Raw genomic sequence first — 11,359 nt, 5'->3', positions numbered from 1 at the left:
CGGGGTTTAGTATCTCAGGAGACACCATAAGAGCACATGAACATTGTTAGATAAAGAATATATTTTTAGCATTAGGCACCTATTACGAAGGCCAACGTGTTCTCTACTTGTTTTTACACATCATTTCTCTCGCATTATTTTCTTTTTTTTGCACAAATAGTTTATACACCTGTTCATATTCACACTTACCTTTACACACCAAACACCTATTTGTTGAAATAGCCTACCAAATAACACAAGTTCTTCGAGTGTTCGATACTTGGTTCTTACTGTTTTATACCACTTGTGCAATCCAGTGCACTTGCCGGAAGCTGAACAAGTTTTTGGCACCGTTGCCGGGGAACTTCTTTTTATTTGGGAAGTTAGTTAGTCTTTAGGTGTCTATTCTTCATTTTCTTTGATCATTTTTGTGAATATTTGTTCATAATTCCTATTTGCCTTTTCTTTGTTAAACTGGATAACCTTTGTTCTGTTACTGTTGTATATGCATAGATCTCCCACAGGCAATTTAGTTTCTCTGGACTTAGAAATTGAGGCTACATTGCAAAGGAACAGGGCCGAGAGGAGAAGGAAACTTCTGCAAGACAGAATAGTTGCATCCATTCTTGAGGAGGAGACTTATTTCTCTGACTTATTATCACCTGATTCACCATCATCAAGGGAATCCGCCACTCAATTACCTAAAGTCATTACCATGGCAGAAGAGCATGACCAGAGGATTACCCTTGAGGATTACTCAAGTAGTTAAGTACCACAATTTTTCACTAGCATTGCACGTCCTGAATTGCAAGCTAACAACATCAACTACCCACATTCTTTAATTCATTTAATACAAGGGAACTTATTTCAAGGATTACCTAATGAAGATCCCTATGCACACTTGGCAACGTTCATTGAAATATGTAACATTGTTAAGATTGCCGGTGTACCAGACGAAGCTATTAGGCTCAGCCTTTTCTCATTCTCATTGGCAGGAGACGCCAAGAGGTGGCTCTACTCATTCAAGGGCAACAGTCTGAAAACCTGGGAAGATGTTGTTGAAAAGTTCCTAAAGAAATACTTCCCAAAGTCCAAGACTGAAGAAGGGAAAGCTGCAATCTCTTCATTTCATCAATTTCCTGATGAATCTCTGAGTGAAGCAATGGAGAGATTCAGAGGCTTGTTGAGAAGAACTCCCACTCATGGGTTTTCTGAGCCAATCCAATTGAATATGTTTATAGATGGGCTAAGACCACAAACCAAGCAACTGCTAGACGCTTTTGCAGGGGGAAAGATAAAACTAAAGACCCCAGAAGAAGCAACTGAGCTAATAGAGAACATGTCAGCCAGTGATCATGCCATTCTATGAGACAGAACCCATCAACCCACGAAGAAAAGCTTGATAGAGCTATCTTCACATGATGCTTTATTGGCACAAAACAACTTGCTTTCTAAGAAACTTGAGATTTTAACAGAAACACTCGGTAAGCTGCCAACTAAGTTGTCTATGGGTCAACCTACACACTGTTCTGTTTTGCAAGTTATAGGTTGTACCATCTGTGGTGAGGATCATGAAACAGGCCAATGTATTCCCACTGAAGAAAATACTCAAGAAATTCATTATATGGGAAATCAACAGCGATAAGGGTATACTCAAGGAGGATTCTCAGGATTCCAGTAGGGTCCCTATAATCAACTAGGATAGTGGAGGACACACCCTGGCAACCAGTTCAACACAGACTTGAGTGGGCCTTCAAATAGGCCAATCCAACAAGGACCTAACATATTCCAGAGGACTACTACGATAGAGGAGACCTTGACTCAGTTTATGCAGGTAACAATGTCAAATCATAAAATCACTGAGTCAACACTGAAGAACCTTGAAGTCCAGGTGGGACAACTGGCCAAGCAGATAGCTGACAAGTCATCCAACAGTTTTGTGGCAAATACATAACAGAATGCCAATGAGGAATGCAAAGTTGTGATGACAAGGAGTAAAAGGTTTGTGGAGGCTGAGGATTAGGATAGTGTTGTGCATAAGAAGAAAATTGCTAACAAGAAAGGTAGTGATGGCAAGAAAAATGAGGTGAGAGGTGAAAGTAATCAAGAAAAAGAGGAACAAATAATGGTCAAGAATAAAGAATTGAAGGATGAAGAAAAAGAAAAAAAAAGTAGAAAAATAAATAGAAAATGAAAAAAATGAAAAAGATGAAAAAAATAATAAGAATGCAAGGAAGAGTAGGAGTGAAAATGTTGTGGATGAAGGAGTGGAAGTACCATATCCTGTGGTACCTTCCAAGAAAGAAAAAGATCGTCATCTGGCAATATTTTTAGATATTTTCAGGAAACTAGAAATAACCATGCCCTTCGGAGAAGCTTTGCAGCAAATGCCACTCTACTCTAAATTTTTGAAAGATATGTTAACAAGGAAGCATAAATATATTCATCAGGAAAACATCATAGTGGAAGGAAACTGTAGTGTTGTGATCCAAAAGATCCTTCCACCCAAGCATAAAGATCCTGGGAGTGTAACTATTACTTGTTCAATTGGAGAAGTCAATGTGGGAAAAGCTCTTATTGACCTGGGAGCTAGTATCAATTTGATGCCACACTCCATGAGCAGAAGATTGAGAGAGTTGGAATTAATTCCCACTCGAATGACTTTACAATTAGCTAACTGCTCCATTACCAGGCCATATGGTGTAATTGAAGATGTGTTGGTCAGAGTAAAACATTTTATCTTCCCAGCAGACTTTGTGGTAATGGATATCTCTAAAGATACTGACATCCCTGTAATATTGGGAAGGCCATTCATGTTGACCGCAAGCTGCATAGTTGATATGGGGAAGAGGAGGCTGGAGCTAGCTTTTGAAGATCAGAAAATTGATTTTGATTTGTTTGTTGAAGACAAGCCTGCTCGAGAACACAATGTCTGCTTACAGGTAATGGAAGGAGGTCAAGAGGTTCTGAAAGTAAGAACCAAAACATAAGATCACCGAGTGAGGTAAAAGTGTCAAACTAATGACGTTAAAGAAGTGCTTCCTAGGAGGCAACCCAGTTTTAATTTCTATACTTTTTTTCATGCATTAGATCATTTGGAACTTGCTATATAATCTGTACATAGGAGTACATCAGCCTATCTTTGAATGTTTAACATAAGGGTTTCAATTTCTTGGAAAAAGGACTGAAAAATAACTCAGAAAACATTTTTTCTGAGAAAAAAATAGTGCTTTCGCTAAGCGCAAGCCTCGCGCTAAGCACATCTTTGGTCATGCGCTAAGCGTGAGTCTCAAGCGCTTAGCGCCCAACCCTTGCATCTGAGGTTGATTTGGTCCGCTAAGCTAGCCAAGGATGAGCTAAGCCAACTTCAATTCGATCTTAATTCGGCTAAGCTTCAGCCTGATCGCTAAGCGACACCTTATCCTTGGCTAAGCATGACTCAGTGTCGCCAAGCGCAATTCCTTATAGCCAGATTTGAGGTCCATGAAGCTAAGCGTCAATCAGGGCAGCTAAGTGAGATTCATTGCGAAAATGTAAGTGCTAAGCGAGTCCTTATCAGCTAAGTGCATACTCCTCTGTACTTAAGATGCATCATTTTAGCTAAGCCAACCAGAGCCTGGCTTAGCAAGAGTTACAGCTTTTCGGATCTGCAAACCTCGCTAATCGGTTTGATCCTCGCGCTAAGCCAAACCTGTGTGTTAAAAAAAACTGATTTTGAATTTGAAACGTCGGCTAAGCGCGTGGATCGGCTAAGCGAGCCTCGATGAGAAACCAAACGTCTCTCCAGCCCACTTAGCGCAACGGTCCGCTAAGTGAGAGTGTCAAAATATGCTTAAGTGAGTGTAATGGCAGTTACACTCACAATTGCTAGATTTCGCCAACTCCTTCTTGCATTCTCTCTCTGTCCAAAAATTTGCACATTTTGCACCTGTGCTTTCTCTTTGCGTTGTCTACTTCCAATTCCAAGCATTAACAATCCAAGTAAGTTCCATGTTTCTTTTTCTCTTTTTCTCTTTTTCTTGTCTAAACTATTATTCCTACCACACTAAGCGAGTTCATCCTTTGAGGATGAACACTCATCCTCCTGTTAAGATACTTGTGGCTAAGTGAGGCTGAATCGCTAAGCCAAGGTAACTTAGAAAAAATTTTGTGTTGGAAGCCTCGCGCTAAGCCAAGTATACCTGGGCTAAGCGCATTTCATCACGGCAACTATTGGGCTAATGGAGCTTGGCTCCAGCTAAGCCGATATGTTATGATTCTGAGGATGAGTTGAGCGAGTTGCATCCTGCTAAGCGCCTAGTGTTAATTTCGGCCTTTATTTCTATTGTTAAACCTGAGCAATTTTGGTCTAAGGAATTTTAAGTTCTTTTTAAGTTACAGATGGAATCAAGAAAGAGAGCGAGAACTGAGGACATCCCTTCATCATCCAACCCATTTCCTTCGACAGCATCCATGGAACCAGATGCCCAACAAGCACATTCTTTAATTCCTATGTTGCAAAGCTTATTCTGACGACAATTTATTCTCATGTGTAGCCTGCAAGAGTGTGCTCACAATAGGCCTATCATAACTATGGAGCATTTTCTTGAGCAAGTAGCCTGGCCTGAAGCTCAAATTCCATTGTGAGACCCAACGAGGCTGCTCCACCTGAGCCCACACCTGTGCAGGTTGATCCAGAGCCAGCTGACCCACAATCTCCAGTGGTGAATCCACTGTCTTCTCCCGAGCGTGAAGTGGTGCCCCCATCTCCACCTCTAATTATCATCTTCGATGCATCATCAGATGAAGCGGTTGCCCCTTCTGATTCACCAGCAGGAGAAACAGCTGACCTTCCTACTTCCCCAGTTGGAGGAATCTCCGATCTTTCCGATCCGTCATCTGGAGAAGTTATTGCTCTCATTGATTCCCCAGTTTGGACATTGTTGACATTGTTGATTCCTGATGACACTTTTCGCTTTTTGGTTTATTATTATTTTAATTATGGTTTTAATATAGCATTTCTTTTATATTTATATACACTGCTAGTTTTGTTTATGGATAGTTTGTTTGCTCATCCTAATGAATTTTGAACAATTTGACTTGTTTTTTAAGACATGGCAGTAAAATACTTTTGTCTTTTTGTGAAAAAAATTGGTGTATGTCTTTATTTTGAATTGAGTGCATGATTATGATGGAGTTTGTGTCTCTTTTCATGAGTTTGAGCAAGTGTGTATGTTAGACAAAGAAAGATCAAGAATGTGAACTTGCAATTAGAATTGTTAGTCAGTAGACAAATTGATTGAGAAAGAAAAGCTTGAACCAAAACCAGGAGAGTGTGAACTTAAACTGTGAGTGAACGACTAGCTGTGAGTAATAATCTTTGCATGAATCTCTGAATTTTAGAATGAAATGTATAAACGAGAACATGATGAAGGCCATGATTGTAAATACACAAGCCTTTTGACCAAAAAGCTTACCTTAAATGATAATTATATCCTTTGCACCCTTTTTGAGCTAAATGATTTTGTCATAAATTGAACCCTGAACTTAAATAATTATCTCCTATAACTTTGCTTAGATTCTAGGAGAGCATATGGTTCAAGGCAAAATTTACCCCTAATTTGGGGGTGTAAAGTCAGTTAGAATGCAAAGAAAAAGGTAAAGAATCAACACACACAACAAATAAGTTGTATGTTAAAAAAAAGAATAAAGTGTGCTGATGTAACAAGGTCAAAAGCAAATAAAAGTGAAAAGCTAGTGAGCAAGCTAAGCGCATGAAAAAGGACCATTGGGATAAGCCTAAAATCAGATTTTAGAAGAGAGTTTGGACTTGGATTCAGAGCTTTGCATGTCTAGGGTTTCTAGAGAGAGAAAGATTCAAGTTCTAGAGAATTTTGAGAGATTTTGCTGCGCAAAGATCTGCAGAGACCAGAGCTTGAAGCAGGAGCCGGTTTGAAAGCTTGAGATGAGTTTATGAGCAATTGTGAGATCCTAGAGGTGAAGGAGACATCCTCACCACTTGTATTTTTGCAATCTTTCATCTTTTTCTTCTCTTTGTTGTAAAGAATGCATCCTGGTTATGGAGGCTAAATCCTCTATTGGATCTTCCCTGTAGGTACCTAATGTAAATATATTTTTATCTATTTAATGATGTTTTGTGTGTTCTCTGTGCTATCTGCTTTTTACTCCAGTATGCCTTTACCTTGATCATGTAGATGCATGCTTTGTTAGGGTCATTCAATAGTGGAAACTGGTCTGACTCTAAAGTCCTTGATAGTACAGGGCTAAGTTGTTGTACTATCACGAGGAATCGAGGTGCGATAATTTAGTTGTGTATGTGTGTCTTAATGCGGTCCTGGTTGAGTTTAGTCTTACAAGAGGAATCTGCGGAGGATGCTTGATCAGGATTAGGCTAAACTATCATGAGGAATCGGGGTTTAGTATCTCAGGAGACACCATAAGAGCACATGAACATTGTTAGATAGAGAATATCTTTTTAGCATCAGGCACCTATTACGAAGGCCAACGTGTTCTCTACTTGTTTTTACACACCATTTCTCTCGTGTGATTTTCTTTCTTTTTACACATATAGTTGATACACCTGTTCATATTCACACCTTCCTTTACACACCATACACTTATTTGATGAAATAGCCTACCAAATAACACAAGTTCCTTGAGTGTTCGATACTCGGTTCTTACCGTTCTCTACTACTTGTTTGATACGGTGCACTTACCGGAAGCCAAACAACGGCATTGGCCTGCAGCAGTGGTGGTTGAAGTTGAACCATTTCACTTCTTAGATTATTCTGCCATTTGGTGCGTGTTCTCTAGATTTATGTTGGTGGGGTTTGTAGAAAATTGAAAATGATGAAGTTTGCACTTTGTTTGAAAGGATTTGGTTAAGAAACGAGAAAGTTACGAGGATTTGAAGGTTTTGGAATGGAGGGCTCCGTCAAGGAGAGAGGGAGGAAGAGCGTTCGGCGCTACGAGAGAGAAAAAGTTGTATTTATTGACAGGGATGAGCTATAATCAATTATAGCCCTGGTAGTAATTGATTATAGGGATTGGTAATCGATTACCAAACCCTAAAATATGAGTTTCAAGTCTAATAATCATGACAACTATTTTTTTATTAGCAACCAATATACACAATTATTATAAACAATCAAAACATTTATTAGTATAAATAATCATGATAAACAACCATAAAAAACAATTATTATAAACAATGATCATAAACAAGCATGATAAACAACCATTAGAAAACAATTATTATAAACAATCAAAGTAAACAATCATCATAAACAAGTATGATAAACAACCATGAAAAAACAATTATTATAAACAATTAAAGTGGCTAGGAATCTAAGTTATTTAGGTCTATGAGTCATAATTCTTTTCTAATAGCAAAGAATTTTTTTTGGGGAGAGGTTTTGTAAAGATATTAGCTAACTGATTCTCTGTGTCAACAAATTCTAATATGCAATCCCCTTTTTGAACATGGTCTTGAAGGAAGTGATGCCTTATTTCAATATGCTTTGTTCTAGAGTGCAGAATTGGATTTTTGGATAGATTGATTACACTTGTATTCTCACAACGGATATATATATATATATATGATCAAGTTTTAAGTCATAATCAAAGATTTATTGTCTCATCCAAAGGATTTGTGCATAATAACTTTCAGCAGAAATATATTCCGCTTTTGTAGTTGATAAGCCAACACTATTTTGCCTTTTACTATACCATGATACTAAAGCAGAACCAATAAAATGACAAGTTCCACTAGTACTTTTTCTATCAGTTTTGCATCCAACAAAATCAGAATTAGAGTATCCTACCAAGTTATAAGAGGAATTCTTAGGATACCATAACCCTAGATTTATAGTGCCTAATAAGTATCTCAGTATTCTTTTAACGGCACTAAGGTGAGATTCTTTGGAATTTGATTGATATCTTGCACACATACAAACACTAAATATTATATCAGGTCTACTTGCTGATAAATAAAGAAGAGATCCAATCATACCTCTATATTTCTTTATGTCTATTGATTGACCGTTTTCATCTTTATCCAGATAGCAAGCAATGCTCATAGGAGTGGCCATTGGTTTAGCATTTTTCATCCCAAACTTATTAAATAGTTCCTTGGAATATTTTGACTGACTAATAAATATTCCATTCTTTGTTTGTTTTATTTGTAGTCCAAGGAAGAAATTCAACTCTCCCATCATGGACATTTCAAACTCACTTTGCATATCTTGAGAAAATTCTTTGCACAGAGAATCATTAGTAGACCCAAAGATTATATCATCAACATAAATCTGTATTAAAGGAATATCATTCATTTTTCTTTTGATCAAAAGTGTGGTATCAACCTTTCCTCTAGTGAAGCTCTTTTCTATGAGAAATTTGCTTAAATGTTCATACCAAGTGTCGCCACCTACCCATCGATGGGAGGGCAAGGCGAAAAGAAAAGTGTGTCTTCCAAAATGGAGAACGCGTGAGAGTTGCCACCAACGTTTATTCGAGGAAAATGTTAGAAAAACCAAAATGAAAAGGTCTATGAATTTTGAAAAGAAGGGTTTGGGAGTTGTTTACGCACGGGGAAAGTATTAGCACCCCACACGCCCGTCACAAGGGACAGTAGCCTTTAATTGAGTGTGCGCAGCATGACTTCAAAATTGTTTATTTTCCCTTTTTGTATATTTTACTTTTTTTTTTCGGGGGGGGGGGGGGGGGCAAACAAGGGTGTTGCCCTTGCTCCTACGTATCCTCAAGTGCAATGAGAAATTCAGACCTACGTTGTTCTTTAAAGTGAGTAAGTTGCATGTCGAGTTTATTTTAGGCTTTTGAAAGATTCATTTTTAACTAACAAGAAAAATAGACTGTTAAGGCATTGGACCTTAAGCGATCTCAAGTGACTTTAATGAAAAGAAATTCAGTTATATGTTGATTTCATCTGGGTTTTATTCATTAACTTTGAATCTCTTTAAAAAGATGATTTACGACACTAATGATCGGTTGAAGTTTACTTTACAAGAAGAAAAAAGATTACTGATGATAAGAGAAGGAGATGAAGATGCACAAAACAACAAAGAGGACCCTAAATGGTGCATAGATCATATCCAAATCCTTAAAACAAAAACTAACCGGATGACGAATGAAGAACACCAAATGAAGAATGATGTAGAAGTCGATTATGGTCACAATTCGGTAGCGCCTCGGCCTCGTTTTGTCTTCTTTCTTCTTCTTCTCACTTCTTTCTCTCAAAATCTCTCAATGCTGAACCTTCGAACCCTTTACTCAACCTCCCTCATGCCTACTTATAGCAAAAAACGGCACTTGGTTGACTTGCAGCTCGCCCAAGCGAGCTGTTGCTTAGTCCATAAGAAACTAGCTCACCCAGGTGAGTTGCAGCTTGCCCAGGCGAGCTGGTTCCTTCAACCATAAGCAATTTGGGGGCCCAGGTGAGCCAGAGGCTAGCCTGGGTGAGGCAGGGTCTAGAAAATTTCCTGGAATGACCCTTTTGCCCCTCCCCTTGGGTATTTTCCACATCCTTGACCAAAACGTTGAACGATCCCATGCCTTGTGTAGAATCTGGTGTCGAACAATACCTTTCGGTTAGCGAGAAAATGATAAGGTAAGTAAAGATAAGGACACTAGTTTCATCGAAGCAATCATGCTATTTGACCGGCAACTGGAAAAAACCCAAGAAGCGAAACCTATAAAAAGAATAAACAAGTGAAGTATCAAAAGTACTAACCAAAAGACATTGTAGTCTTGCACAACAAAATAGGAGACATTGAAGTCTTGAAATGTAAAGACAAAAGACATTGAAATCTTGAAATGTAAAGACAAAAGACATTGAAGTCTTGAAATGTAAAGACAGAAGACATTGAAGTCTTGAAATGTAAAAACAGAAGACATTGAAGTCTTGAAAATGCAAAGATGAAAGATGTTGAAGTCTTGGAAATGTAAAGACAAAAGACATTGAAGTATTGAAATGTAAAGACAAAAGACATTGAAGTCTTGAAATGTAAAGACAAAAGACATTGAAGTCTTGAAATGTAAAGACAAAAGACATTGAAGTCTTGAAATGTAAAGACAAAAGACATTGAAGTCTTGCAAATGTAAAGATAGAAGACATTGAAGTCTTGAAAATGTTAAGACGAAAGACGTTGAAGTCTTGGAAATGTAAAGACAGAAGACATTGAAGTCTTGAAATGTAAAGACAAAAGACATTGAAGTCTCTAAAATGTAAAGACAGAACACATTGAAGTCTTGAAATGTAAAGACAGAAGACATTGAAGTCTTGAAAATGTAAAGACAAAAAGACATTGAAGTCTTGAAATGTAAAGATAGAGGACATCGAAGTCTTGAAAATATAAAGACAAAAGACATTGAAGTCTTGAAATGTAAAACAAAAGACATTGTAGTCTTGAAATCTCTCACTAAAATGTGAACACGCTTAGTAAAGAAACAAACCCCCAAACCGATCAGAAGAACACACAGTTTTAAAAAAAAAACAATGCGACTTATGGGGAATGAAAGCATGCAGATGGAATTTCCCATAACCAAAAATGAGATTTAAGACAATTGCATTTTGTTTCTAAAAGAACATTAGAAGAAACAATAGGTCCAACCGAATAGAGGAAAACTGCACAAGGTGTATAAAGCTTCACACAAGCAAGTGTTTCGTCTTAATTCCAAATCACAGATATGTCATAAATTGATTTTTCAAGTCATTTCCCATCAAATAAAAAGATAATCATCATGGGTCAATAGGACTTTCCAAGGTCAAACTTTGTAGGAAATTGGTTTTGGTTGTTCTTGCCTTTCCCCTTTCTCTTCCTTTTTGTTTTGTGTGGAGCAAGAGAGCAGGCCCAAAGGTTTGGTTAGTAACTTAAAGGGGTGATCACTTCCTATCCCCTCAGGTCTTAACCAAGTTACTATTGTTCCCCCTCCTTTTTTACTCTTTACAACAACTTCGTACATGGTTCAGACATTGTTTGTTCCAAAGAACTTGTTTTTACTTTTCTATTTTCCTTTTGCTCTTTTCTATTTTGATTGATTGATTTTTTTTTGTTTTCCTTTCTTTTTCTCTTCTTTTCTTTTCTTTTCTTCTTTCTTTGTGGTTTTTGTTCTTTGTATGTTTTTTTTTTTTTGCTTTTTTTGTTTTGATGAACATCACTAACCAAAAGATGATAGAAATCCCCCTTGGAAGATACCCCTTCTTTCTTATCCCAGGGTAAGGTTGGAAACTTCTACCCAGGTCAGGTTTATGGAAAAAATCAATATTTGGCTCAAAAGGCTTGCAAATGGCAGAAAATAATGTATATTGGGACAGCTGTTTGGCTAAGGGCTTTGAAAGAAAGGAATGCACACATCATCCCCA

Source organism: Glycine soja, chromosome 20, assembly GCF_004193775.1.
Source record: "Glycine soja cultivar W05 chromosome 20, ASM419377v2, whole genome shotgun sequence".
In the NCBI taxonomy this organism is placed as follows: Eukaryota; Viridiplantae; Streptophyta; class Magnoliopsida; order Fabales; family Fabaceae; genus Glycine; species Glycine soja.
This window is presented reverse-complemented; position numbering follows the sequence as displayed.